This window comes from Ursus americanus, chromosome 21 (assembly GCF_024610735.1).
Source record: "Ursus americanus isolate L20-20 chromosome 21, mUrsAme1.1.p, whole genome shotgun sequence".
NCBI lineage: Eukaryota > Metazoa > Chordata > Mammalia > Carnivora > Ursidae > Ursus > Ursus americanus.
Genome location: NC_142147.1, coordinates 45,744,297 through 45,758,540, shown reverse-complemented (window position 1 = coordinate 45,758,540; position 14,244 = coordinate 45,744,297).

The following is a 14,244-nucleotide window of genomic DNA, read 5'->3' as shown; positions in this document are numbered from 1 at the left end:
GTGAGGCCACAGGTGGGGCTGGGAGAGAGAAGGCAGTGTCACAGGAGCGGGGAGCATGGGCATTTGGGCCACTTCTTTTCATACCCCGTGTGACTTCAGGGCCTGGCCAAGCTTGATCATCTCATTTCCCACCTCCATTTGATGAGGGAGTGGTGCTGTGTGTGCTTGGCTTTATGGCCTCCTGTGTCAGATGGCACCCAGTCCACGATGGAATTAGTGTCAGTGCAGAACTTTTGTCCAGTAACCTCCAAAGGGCTTGGGTATATTTCCTTCGCCCCAGTGCTTAGGCCGCTCGGGTCACGTGGTAACGGGGTGGCCCGTGGTTAAGCATTTAGTCTCTACTGAGGTCCGGTGGCAAACCAAAAGCTGTTTCTCAAGAGGAGAGCAGTTAGCAAGAGGATAGCAGGATTTTGCTTCCCATTCCTAAGGGCCCGCACTGTCATTCACCTCTGTGGGCCTACCAAGGGCTCCAGACACTAAATGCGGAACACGTTGCCTCGAAATCCAAAGAAGCTCACTCGGTGTTGCGGTTTGCTTTTGGGTGGTACGAAGGGCGGGAGGCAGCAAGTGATCCTTCACTTTAGAAGAGGTAGATCGATGTGGCTCTCACCTCTGGGCCCCTAGAAATGTCACTGAGGTAGAAGGCCCCTGAATTTTTGTTCAGTTTATTTCCCGTGTTCTGGCACGGAAATGTCTTACCCGGAAGTCCAAAGTCGGGGCTACTTCTTGCTCACTGGGTCCAATCAGCATAATGTCATCAGTGCAACGGGCCAGAGTGGTATCTTGTGAGAGGGAAAGGCAATCAAGATCCCTGTGAACTAAATTATGATGCAGGGCTGGGGAGTGGATGCACTCCTGGGATAGGACAGGGCAGGTGCACCGCTGGCCTTGCAGGCTGGAAGCAAGCTGACTCCAGTGGGTCTTTACTAACAGGTATGGAGGAAGAAGTGTTTGCCAGGTGGATAGCTTCATACAGGCACCATGAGAGGTGGTAATTTGCTCAAGCAAGGAAACCGCATCTGGTACAACACGTACAGGCTGCAATTTCAGTCACCACCTGGTTAAGCTTGGGATAATCCATCATCATTCTCCAAGACCCCTGTGTCCTTCAAGTCCTTGATGCTGCACTAATCCCTGCAGTCCCTCCAGGAATGTGGTATTGCTTTCTGCTTACCATCTTCTATCTTCCTAAGTAGAGGCAGTTCTAGTGCCTTCCACTTGGCCTTTCCCACCATAATTGTCCTCACTCCTCAGGGTGGGGAACAAATGCGGGGTTCTGCTAGCTATTGAGTGTGACTATTCCAATTATGCCAAACATGGGAAATAACCACAGGATTAGTTCAGGGATACTGCCCCCCCCCCCCCCGCCCCGCCCTGCTCAGGCCTACTGTGAGATGGACCTGAGCTCAGACTCCATTGACTGCCTGAGCTCCATGCGCTCCTCCTCTGATTGGTGGGCCACTGTGACATTTGGGTCCTCAGTTTAGAGCCCGTGTCTAGTGGAGCCCCAAAGAGCTATTTGCTTTTCCTCAGTGACCATCAACTTGGTTAAAAGGCCACGGGCCCCTCTGAGGAAGGCTGGAGAATGGTTAATAGTGTAAATTTTTAGCAGCATACTGGGGTCTTTCCTCAAGGGGACCTGGCCCCTCCTTTATTCAAGGGGTTCTGGCTCTTTAACTGGCTCAAGTCTGGGAATTGACTGGGGCCATAATACTCAGCTTTTATGATTCAACGTAGAGTTTTGTTCACTTGACCTAGAACTCTTCTGCTTATACAGACCAAGTAAGAATTTAGTAGCTTCCCATCTATCTCATTTCTAGGAACACCACGATCAACTAGCCAATGTCATTGTCATTGGTCGCTGTGAATTGGACTATTCTGATGGCTGCTTTGAGTCTGCTGTCCATTATGGTGACCATGGCCCAACTCTCTTTTGGTGATTAAGCGTGGCCTCTTGGCCCTGCTGCCTCAGGATCTAATTACCCGCATTGCATTTAGGTTTCCCATTCAGTGGCAGCAGCTCTCACTGTAATTTCTGACCTACAGAGAAGAGACATCACAGAGCTCTTCAGGTGTGCCGGGGCTCCCTTATAAACTCATACCTCACAGTCATGAAAGAGAAATGTGTGTGTACTCTGGACTCTCCCAGGGTGGACAAGCCGGTCTTAAATGATAAGTCCTCGCCACATTCCAATCTCCCTTAGCCTTCGGATCCCTTCCTCTGTCTCTGAGTCTCAGAGCTATTCTCTGATGCAGAGAACTCATGGGTCTGTCAGGATAAACAGATACAGATGCAAAACTGAGCAGTGACCTGGTGAGCTGAGTGGGGGAAGATTTGGAGACATTTTTCTCAGAGAGGTGTCCCAGTCCATGGAACCCCAGGGAAGGGAGAGAATATTCCACACAGAGTCTCAGAGTCTCCTGAGGTGGCTGAGGGGTGTGAGCCAGGTAAGGAAATAACCATGGACATGCACTCTCTGGTCAGGCCTGACAGGGTCAGTCTGGAGGGTCTCCTCTCTTGGGGTGTCTGTGTTCTGTGCTTTGGTGGGAGTGTGAAATACTTCATGATGAGGCTTTTGATTTGAAGGGAACTCAGGCCCAAGTGACTGAAAAACCAATGCAAGGAGGTAGGGGATGGAGGATGTGGGTGTCCTTGGAGCCTTATTCCCAGAAGCTCCCTGGGCTCACATGACAGAATTAAGGGAAGTTCTGGATATCTGGGGTTGCCTTGGTCGAAGGCCTATTGAAAAGTCATCCTCTTTAGCTGAGGGCAAGAGAATGTCATAGAATGGGGGATGAGGGATAAGGATGGGAAGGGAGACTCATCTGCAGATTAGGGGAGGCCCTCTGTCTCCCCCCAAGCAGAGGAGGGGCCTTATCTGAAGGGCTCCATCACCCCACTGGTTTCTGGAAGCAGAAGATATCCAAGGCTTCTGGGTCAGAGTCAGCTCACCCTGGGCCCCAGTTATGATGCCCATGATGGCTCCAGCAGGGAGAAAGGTGCTGAGGTTCCTGAAGTGGGTTCATCTGCAGGGAAGAATGAGGAGAATGAAGTCTATGGTGTTTGCACTAATAGGAGACTCCCCCCCTACTTCATTCAAGCAGGATGCATGTCTCCCCAGCATAGCTCTCCCTGGGAGGTGCAACTGGGACATAATGTCACTTCTCCTGGGCACGGGATCTTCTTTCCAGCAAAAGCATGTCTATCATTTTATCTAGGGAAGGTGGTCATTCTCCTCCCAAAACCTTGACTCCATCCATGCTCAGGGTACTTGAGGACATTTGTGGGTCAAGTGAGTCCAGCAGTTCGTGTGAGAGAGAGAGAGAGAGAGAGAGAGAGAGAGAGAGAGAGAGAGACAGACAGGTACCTTCATGTGTCCTGATGTTGCCCTGTGGTGGACATAAGGGGATTTGTACCCTCTGTCAGGCTTAGCACCAGGCACCTGACCAGGGTTCAAATCAGTGCCCTGGATGTTGACCCCTGAGCAGAGATGGGCTCTCACCTCTTGCCTGCAGGGACAGCCAGTGTAGGACTCCAGCCACCCCGGGTCTATCCTGTGGCATAGTAGAACTCTGGTAGGACAGTCCCCTAGCCCCACGCTTTAAAATCGTTAAAATGGTGAATTTTAGGTTATGTGAATTTTATCTCAAAACAAACAAAAACTTAGGAAAGAAACCTGCATATTACCTTGTATAAAGCTGGCACCAGCACACGACAGCGAGTGTGTGTGAATGTCTGTTTCTTCATATGCTCGGCATGCCCATAGTGATTATGTGAGAGTAGAAGCGGGTGTCCCCCTATTTATCCATCTTTCTTCCCTTATTCATTCTCTGAACACTGATTGCCATTTTCCTGTGACGGGCCATTGAGAAATACAACAAGGCTCGTCCTGTCTCTGTCTTGGGAACTCAAGGATCCGTAGGACACATGATGTGAGCATAGGTAGCTACCCCCAAATGTGTTAGCACAGCACAAAGGAGCAGCGTCAGAGGTGGAAATTCAGAGGGAGTTTATTGTGTCCACCTGTAGAGGTGGGGATGACCTTGTGGCAAGATGGCCAATGAGGTTGACTGTAAGGAAAGAACAGATTCATAAAGAAAGGGGGAGGGGACACCCCAGGCAGGGACTGTGTGGGCAAATACAGAGAGGCAGGAGCATTCTTGGTGGACCAAGAATGGTAAGGGGCCAGTATGTGTGCAGATGGGATGACATGGGGGAAAGTGAGACAAAATGGAAGCTTATCTGAAGAGTTGGTGTTTTTTCTGGGTCTTTCCAAAAGAGCCTGAGCTGAAGAGGACAGAAAGGCTCAGCACACTGGGAGAGGGGGCTGAGAGAAGATATACCCGCGATGTGTCTGCTTCCTTGCTCGAATCAGTAGGCCCCATTTTCTGTCTTCCTGCGTCCCAACCTGCACTTGCAAAGGGAAAAAGGCTGGGAGCTGTCCGTGGTCCCTTCGTCCCTGGGGCAGTGTGAGGCCAGCCAAGCCCTGTTCTTTTTTTTTCCCCCAAGCACTGTTCTGTCTCGGGGCTCTTGTGAATCTCATTCTTTCCTCTTGATATTGTCCCCACCACAATTCCTCTCTCCCAGGAGAATAGGGATGGGGAAGGGGCAAAGGGGATAATTTAGACATAATATTTTCCCATGTGCCCAAAAAAGAACAGAGTTTGAGGGGAATTTCTGCTAACAGAAAATCCCCACAAGCAGAAAAACAACAAACGAAAGGAAGAGCCCTCTTTATTCAGATCCTTGCCAGGTGATCCACAGTGGGTCACAGACCTGTTAAAGATTTAGAAGTTTTTTCTCGACGGGGGATGGCACTGCCTCCCACTCAGAACATTTGAGAATGTGTGTTGGGGACAGTATGTTAGTTCCATCAGTGACTTGACAGGCCTTCTGGAAATTAGGGAATGGGGACAAGAGGTAATAAATATGCCAGTATCTCCTCAAGAGAAGTGAATCAATTGACTTTCTTTTTCTTATCTTTTTTTTAAAGATTTTATCTATTTATTTGAGAGAGAGAGAGAGCACAAGTGGGGAGAGGGGCAGAGGGAGAGGGAGAAGCAGACTCCCCACTGAGCAAGGAGCCCAACTCTGGCTGATCCCAGGACCCTGAGATCATGACCTAAGCCGAAGGCAGACGATTAACCAACTAAGTCACCCAGGGGCCCCTCTTTTCTTTCTTTCTTTTTCTTTTCTTTCTTTCTTTTTCTTTTTTCTTTTTCTCTTTTTCTTTTTTTTTTTTTTTTTGCATTAAGAAATGTGTGTTTAGAGAGGAAAAAATAAAACAAGACGAAATCAGAGAGGGAGACAAACCATAAGAGATTCTTAATCATAGGAAACAAACTGAGAGTTGCTGGAGGGGAGGGAGGTGGGGGGATGGGGTAACTGGGTGATGGACATTAAGGAGGGCATGTGATTTAATGAGCACTAGGTGTTATATAAGACTTATGGGGGGCACCTGGGGGGCGCAGTCGTTAAGCGTCTGCCTTCGGCTCAGGGCGTGATCCCAGCGATCTGGGATTGAGCCCCACATCAGGCTCCTCCGCTATGAGCCTGCTTCTTCCTCTCCCACTCCCCCTGCTTGTGTTCCCTCTCTCGCTCGCTGTCTCGGTCAAATAAATAAAATCTTAAAAAAAAAAAAGACTTATGGATCGCTGACCTTGACCCCGAAACCAATAATACATTATATGTTAATTAACTGAATTTAAATTTAAAAATATTTTTAAAAATAAAAAAATAAGATATGTGTTTTTATTTTAATTTTTAAAATTTTAATTCCAGTTAGTTAATATACAGAATAATATTAGTTTCAGGTGTATAATACAGTGAGTCAACACTTCCATCACCCGGTGCTCATCACAAGTGCACTCCTTAATCCCCATCACCTATTTCACCCATCCCCCCTCATCTCCCTTCGGGTAACCAGCAGTGTGGTCTCTATAGCTAAGAGTCTGTTTCTTCATTTCTCTCGCTCTCTCTTTTCCTTTCCTCACTTGTTTTGTTTCTTAAATTCCACATATAAGTGAAATCATATGGTATTTGTTTTTTTCTGACTTATTTTGCTTAGCATTATACCCTTTGGCTCCATCCATGTTAGTACAAATGGCAAGATTTCATTCTTTTTTATGGCTGAATAACATTCCATTATATGTGTGTGTGTGTGTGTGTGTGTGTGTGTGTGTGTGTGTATATATATATATATATATATATATATATATATATATATATATATATATACCACGTCTTTTATCTGTTCATCTATTGATGGACCCTCGGCTTGCTTCCATATCTTGACTATTGTAAACAATGCTGCTATAAACATAGGGGTGCATGTATCTCTTTGAATTAGTGCTTTCATATTCTTTGGGTAAATACCCAGTAGTGGAATTACTGAACATGTGGTATTTCTATTTTTAATTCGTTGAGGAGCTTCTATACTGTCTTCCACAGCGGCTACAACAGTGCATGAGGGTCCCTTTTTCTCCACATCCCCGCCAACACTTGTTGTTTCTTGTGTTTTTGACTTTAGCCATTCTGACAGGTGAGGCTGAGGCCATTCCTCACAGGTGAGGTGATATCTCACTGTGGTTTTTAACTGTGTTTTCTTGATGATGAGTGATATTGAACATTTTTTCATGTATCTGTTGGCCATCTGTATGCCTTCTTTGGAGAAATGTGTTCGTGTGTTTTTGCTCCTCTTCTAGCAGGAACACTCCACAAAAGGCACTCACACTCCTCCTTGAGTTCATGTTGACCTTTTCCACTTGAAACAAATCCAAGTTTTTTTCTGCCAGAACCCCAGCCCTCAAATACTCTTTAGATTTGCCCAGCGTGAAGCTCCTTGAACAGACATCTGGGTCCCCGGGGAGGAATTTCACATTGGAGGATTGTGAGGGGATGTACTGGTGACCCAGAAGCAGCCCCAGGGCCCAGCATGGGAAGGGGATGGTTCCACACATAGTGGGCAGCTTAGGCCGGACGTGCGGGAACACGATGCCCCCACTCTCTGTGTTGGCACTGCGGGGAATGACTGTAAGTCCATGACCCCGAAGGACTGGATCATTCTTCTAAGTGTCCCTGCCCTCCCTGTAGTAGAATTATACACCCATACCCTTTGTCTGCAACCTTGCAGTTCTTCACACTGGGAGAGGAGCGTGTCCCCCCCCAATTTCCTCATTCATCTCGAGCTTGCTCTATGCTTGCTGAGGCTAATGGACTGCAGGAGGAGAGATTTGGGCCAGTTCGGAGACAGACCATAGAGGGCCCGGCACGTTGTCCTCACTGTCTCCACATCGGCTACAGGAAGATTGTCTGCTGGTGGCCCCCTTTCCTCTGGTGCGTTTAGGGAACCTGCTACACGTCACAGGCCATCTGCATTCTGAGGCTGGAGCTGTGGGTCTGGTTCTCTGGTCCAGGGGAGCTGCCCTCACTCAGGCCCAGCTGTCTTCAGGATGCTCTGACCCCAGCAGGGCTTCTGCTCACCAGCCCTGCCTGTGGCTCTGCCCCCGGGTATGGCCCAGGGAGAGCATCTGGAACTGGGCTAAAGCCCAGGGGCTTGGAGTTCAGGTGGTGAACCCAGACAGCCTTGCCCCACTCCTGACAAAATTGATGTTTTTAGGGTTCCTCCACTAACCTGGTGCTTGCTGCAGGTTATAGCGGCCTTCATCAGGCCAAGGAGCTCCCCTCTTGGAATAGTTTGCCACTGGTTTCCCTATTGCCCCAATCTGAATGCGTGTGGAACCTGATCAAAGGCCACTTTGCTTCTCTTCTCGCCGTTAGCAATGATTTTCGAGTTAATGTGCTCATGTGGTAAAAGGTGGTGGTTGATTTTGAATGCTAAATTGACCTTGCATTTTGGGCAAGAAATTCAGCGTGGTTATTCCTGATTCATTTTGGTAGCCTTTCATTTGGGGATTTTTTTATTTCTGGTCATGAGAAAGGCCTACACCTTTACTTCCTCATTCTTTCCTGGTCTGGTTTCGTCATGAAGATTATACTGCCCCATAAAATGAATTTGTGAGTGTTCCTTGTTTGTCCCGTTCTCTGGAAGAATTGTTGAAGGTTGGAAAAAGCTGGTCTTTGATAGTTTTGTGGGTGTTGCTTTTTTGTGTGACCCGAAGAGATTTTTTACTTCTTTTTTTTGTTAAGTAACATGAACATCGCAATAAATTTCTGCATAGGTGTGTGCCTATGAAACCATTGCCCAGCTCAAAGTAGAGAAAGTTCCCCACACCAGGAAATGCTCTCATGTCCCTTCCTGCCATTAGGATCCCCACCACCACCTCCATTCTGACCTCTCCCACCAGAGACTGGTTTTGTCTCTTTGGGAACTTTACACAAGTAGAATCAATTTGTCCCCTTCTGCATGTGGCTGCTCTCCGTCAAGTTGGTGTTGTGGGATTTATCCATGTTGTTGTGTAGCCCCAATTCACTCCTTTTTCATGTTGCTTAATATTCTTAATATTCTTTTGTTTGAATACACCACGATATTTGCCCATCGGATTGTTGGGCATTTGGGTTGCTCTACTCTTTGGCTCTTCTGAATAATACTGATATGAATATTCTTATGCATGTGTGTTGTGGTGTGTCTAACTCATTTCCTTGGGGGCAGATACGATGGTATTTGCTGGAACATCTTCTAAAATACATAGAAATTTTGGATTCTCCTGCTAAATAGTTGAACAAATCTTTAGCCCCACCAGCAGTGTTGACCCGTTCTGATGTTCCAACTCTTGGTATTGTCAGTCCTTTTAATTTCAGCTGTTCTCGTGTGGCTGGCATAATAGTTCATAATGGTTCTACCGTGTGCTTCCTGAATAAACAATAAAGCAAATGCAGCTTTTCATATGCTTGTTGGCTGTTTTCACATGTTCTACTGTTCAGTGTCTCTTAGAGTTATTAGCCGTCTTAAAAAATTGGATTGTCAGTCTTTTTCTTATTGCTTTCGGAGGATTTTGTAATGCACTTTGTAGATGGCTTCTTCATCACACACATACACACACACACACACACACACACACACACGTAACTTGTACATGTATGAAAGAGAGAGGGAAAGAGAACTGGGTGTCTTTTGAAGACCAGAAATTCTTTTTTTTTTTTTTTAAGATTTTATTTATTTATGTGACAGAGAGACAGGCAGCGAGAGAGGGAACACAGCAGGGGGAGTGGGAGAGGAAGAAGCAGGCTCCCAGCCGAGGAGCCCGATGTGGGACTCAAATCCGGAACGCCGGGATCACGCCCTGAGCCGAAGGCAGACGCTTAACGACTGCGCTACCCAGGAGCCCCTGAAGACCAGAAAATCTGATTTTAATAAATTTTAATCAGTTTCTAAACGATTATATGCTGTGAGTTAGGGTTCCTATTTTTTTTCTTCCATAAAGATATTCATTTTTTTAAACATTTTATTTATTTATTTCTCAGAGAGAGAAAGAGGAGTGAGAGAGCACAAGCAGGGGGAGTGGCAGGCAGAGGGAGAAGCAGGCTCCCCACTGAGCAAGGAGCCCGACGTGGGGGCTCAATCCCAGGACCCTGGAATCACGACCTGAGACGAAAGCAGATGCTTAACCAACTGAGCCACCCAGGCGCCCCCCCTTCATATGCATTTTAAAGCCATCTGTGTTTTCTGTGAGTGTGCATGCACATAATGTGTGTGTGCACAAGTGTGTATGTGTGTGTGTAAAAATATTTTAAGTATTAACTAAATGTCCTTTAATAGTTATAGTACAGGTCAGATTTCCTATTTCTTCGTGAGTTAGTTTATGTTATTTCTAATTTTTAGAATGTTGTCAATTTTGCCTAAATTGTGAGTTCATGGCCATGAAGAGTTTTTAGACTCTCCATCTCTGCTGGAGCTTTAGCGGGGCCACTATTTCCCACGGCTAATGTAGCTTATTTGTGCTTCCTCTGTTGTTTTGCTGATGACTTTTTCCAGAGGTGTTAAAAATCTATAAGCCTTTTGAAGAAAGGAGTTTTGAGGTGTGTGGATCTTCTTGATTCTGTATTTGTCTTGTAGTTTATTACTCTTTCCTCTTAAGTTTATGGCTATTTTCCTCCTTCCCTTTGTTGTTCCCCAGCTTCTTTAGCAGGAAGATGAACTCATTTGTAATCAACCTTTTCCAGTATCAGCATTTATGGTAATGAATTCCCTTGGGAACACCACTTTAGCTATATCCCATAAGTTTTGCTAGAAGTCTATTTTTAACCAAATATTTAAAACATCCAGGCAGAGCCGTGTGTCTCCCATGCACAGAGGAACAACCCCCTGGGCCCAGCCTCTATCCAGGGTGCGCTGCCCCTGCAGGGTCTGAGCCCCCAGGGTCTCCAGGGCAACTAGGAGAGGACCCTTGGCAGATGAACATGTGGCAGTAGCCATGGCAACCCAGGGTCAGCACCCCCTGTAAAATATGGGGGAGCCAGAGCCCCAGTCCCCCTTTCCCAGTCCTGGAGATAAGAAATGTTTTCTGATGTGTCTCTCAGACACATGTCCAAGGGACTTGGCTCCTCCAAATTTACACCCTAAGGGGTCCAGCCATGCCAGGGATGGAGAAGGACATAGAGAGTGACCTGAGCAGGGCAGGCTGGGCAAAGGTGCCTCCTCTTGGACAGTGTCCCCAGGATGTGCCTTTGGGAGAGAGAACCTGCAGGGCCCAGATGGACCCCATGTAGCCCCTTTCCCCCCAACCTCCCTCTCCCCTTTCTTTGATCCTGTGTACTCCCTGGACTCAGGTCTTATCCTCAGGCTTCTCTGGAGACACTGAGGTGACAACGTTGTGGAGAGAAGAGATGGAGCTTATTCCACTTATAATAGCATCAAAAAGAATAAAATGCTTAAAAATAAACTTAACCAAGGAGGTGAAAGATGTATACACTGAAAGCTACCAGATGTTTGGAAAGAAATTAAAGAAGACACAAATAAGTAGAAAGACATCCATGTTCATGGATTGAAAAGCTTAATATTAAGATGTCAATGTTACCCCAAAATATATACATGTTTGATATAATCCCTATGAAAAATGCCAGTGACTTTTTTAAATAGGAAAATCCATCTTAAAATTCATATGGAATCCCAAATAGTGAAGACAGTCTTTAAAAGAACAAAATTGGAGGTCTCATGCTCCCTGATTTCAAAACTTAGACAGGGCTAAAGGAATCAAAATAGTATGGTGCTGGCATAAAGACAGACATACAGACACCATGGAATACAACAGAAAGCCCAGATGAGAAGCCCCAATTATCTGATGAAATGATTTTAGACAAGAGTGCCAAGACCATTTAATGGAGAAAGGACTGTCTTTTCAACAAATGGTGTTGGAAAACCGGATATCCAGGTGCAAAAGAGTGAGTGAAGTTGGACCCCCTGAAGGCGGTGCCTTACACCACCTACAGAAATTAACTCAGAGTGGATCAAATCCTCAAGGTAAGACCTAGAACTATAAGACTCTTGAAAGAAAATATAGGGAGAAGGCTTCATGACATTGGATTTGGCAGTGATTTCTTGAATAGAACACTAAGAACACAGGCAAAAAAAGAAAAAATAGATAAACCGGACTTGCATCAACATAAAAAAAAAAAAGCGCCCATTTATCAAAGGACACAGTTAACAGAGTGGAAGGCAACCTATGGACTTAAAAGGGCAGGCAGTTAGTGATGAGCTGCAGATAAGGATGGTGTAAACAGTGGTTTCATGGTTTCCCCACCTTCCGGGGCCAAGAACAGCAGGTGCAGAGCATGTGCTCTCCTGTCCAGTGCACATCCTACAATAACCTGTAGCCTCGTTATAATATATTTGCATTGCCGTTTGGATACCCTTCTCCCAACCCCCCAGTGTGGGGAAGGCAGCCATGACAGTTCCTGCAGGAACGTTGCAGAGCCAAAAACTCCTCCTCCCAGCTGGTAGGGGGAGGCTCTTAGATGACGGGAAACAACCCTAGCTATAACCCATAACCTATACAAACATCAAGAGACACCCCTAAGCCTGGGGCAGTTGCCATTTCTGGGCCTGCCCACCCTCCCGTCTTGAGAGTGTCCTGTCCTGATAAACTGCTTTGTGCCTGCTTCCTTCCTTCTGACCATCTTTATTGGAGCGTGGGGTCCTCCCGTAAACCTTTTGTGGGGACTCCAAGAACCGAGACCTCCATTCACACAGCACTAACCTCCCACCAGTAACAGGATGAGAGAAAGTAACTGCAAATCATGTATCAGACAAGGGGTTCATGACCAGAATATACGAAGAGCTCCTACAACTCAGCAACAACAAAACCAAATTTAAATCTGATTTTAAAATGGGCAAAGCCCTTGAGTAGACATTTCCCCAGAGAAGATATACAGATGGCCAATAACCACATAAAAAGCAGCTCAACATCACCAATCATCGGGGGAGATGCAAATAAAAACTACAGTGAGATAGTCCCTCACACCAATCAGAATGGCTGGTATCAAAGAAGCCCAGAAAACAACACCTGCTGGGAAGGATGTGGAGAAATTGGAGCCTTGTGCATTTTTTTGACAGGGCAGTAAAATGGTGTAGCCACTATGGAAAATGGTATTGTGATTTTCCAAATATTGTACATAAAAATGCCATATGGTCTGGTAATTTCACTTCTGGGTATATACCCCAAAGAAATGAAAGCAGGAACTGAAAGAAGTATTTGTACACCCATCTTCATAGCAGATAGCCAAAATGTGGAAACAACTGAAATGCCATCAACAAATTCACAGATAAGCACAATAGAATATCATTCAGGCTTCTGACCACCCTGGGCAGCCTCTGCCCTCTACCTGGGGGCTTCTCCTGTGGTTACTTGCTTTTGCCCATGCGTGGTACCAGGCAGGGAGTGGGGAGATGTACAGGGACCCTTGAGAGAGCAGAGTCCTTAAAGGCCTCAGGAAGAAGCACACAGGACAGAACAGGAACATGATAGGGACCCATAAGTGTCTGTTGGAACAGAGGTTAGAAGTCAGGCTCCTTTTCTACCTTCTTAGCCAAAGCCAACTTCATGTGTTAATTTCATGTGTTGTCTGCCTGTCCCAATGTCACCCCCTGGAGGTGATGTCAGGGGCTGCACCAGGGATGCTGACCAGGCTCCAAAGGAAGTGAGGGGCCCTTGAGCCCTGGACAGAGATGGGCTGGCCTCCAGGCTGAGGGGCTGGTCAGCCCTGATCCCGGTCTCTGTGGGTGTCAGGCTTCTTGACTCCATCCCAGTGCAGGGGAAGCCCCAGGAGAGGATAGTTATTGTCCAGAAGATTCCTGATCCAACATCAGGAGAACTGTCTACCCAGGGGGTAGACTCTGTCTACCTCTGGTGGTGCTCTCTGTTCCCAGAGTTCCAAAGGAAGGGCCAATGAAGGGTCTCTTGAGGCTTTTGGGAGAGGACACGTCAGAATGCCCTGTTCCCCCATCACAGCACTGAGGCCTGTTGCATTCAAGTCATAGGTGTCCCTCCTTCTGCTCTAGGCCTCCCTATCGGGCCCAGGAGCTGGAGCAGCTCCAGCTGGAGACTCAATCAGGGAGTCTGGCCTCCATGGGACCCTCGGCTCCTCTGAGATGGAAGCAAATTCAGATCCTGGGTTCTCCTGTGCCATCCTGGACTGGAAGTTCCTCTTGTTCCCCAGGACTCCTTGGGTGGTAAGATGTCTTCAGGGCACCATAGCCAGGTATCCGCACAGACCAGAGACCCTAATGGGGAGTCACCTTCTAACTTCCTTTAAGGTCAGAGTGGGGCTCTGACCTCCCCTGATGATATCTCCACCAGGCATCAAGATCCAGAGTTTGTGCCAGGTCAGATCTCTGAGAGAAGAGGAAGGACACAGTCTGCCCACCCAGGATCCCCAGGGAGAGAAGTGGCTCACAAGGTAGAGATGGAGTCGGGGATGTCTGTTTCCGTGGATAAAAGAATATTTGATGCTCACAGTTAGGAGACCTCTGTCCTCCCTCCTGAATCGAGGAGGGGTAAAGACCGTCCCTGGGACAGCCTCAGGCACTTGCTGGCCTCCTCCCATGCTGGTGCCAGTACCCTGTGTGTCTACAGAGAACAGACTCTGACCGCCAGTGTGACACGTGGGTGACATGCTTCTGTGGTGTGGTTTTCCTTATCAATTTCACATGTGTTTATTGAGCTTCTCTTGCTGGGTGCGGAAGGGACACCCAGATATCTGACCTGGCTGCCGTCTCACCCTCCAAGACATTGTTGCTGGAGCAGTGTCTGTTCAGAGTATCCACTGGGCACGAGGAGAGGACCGCC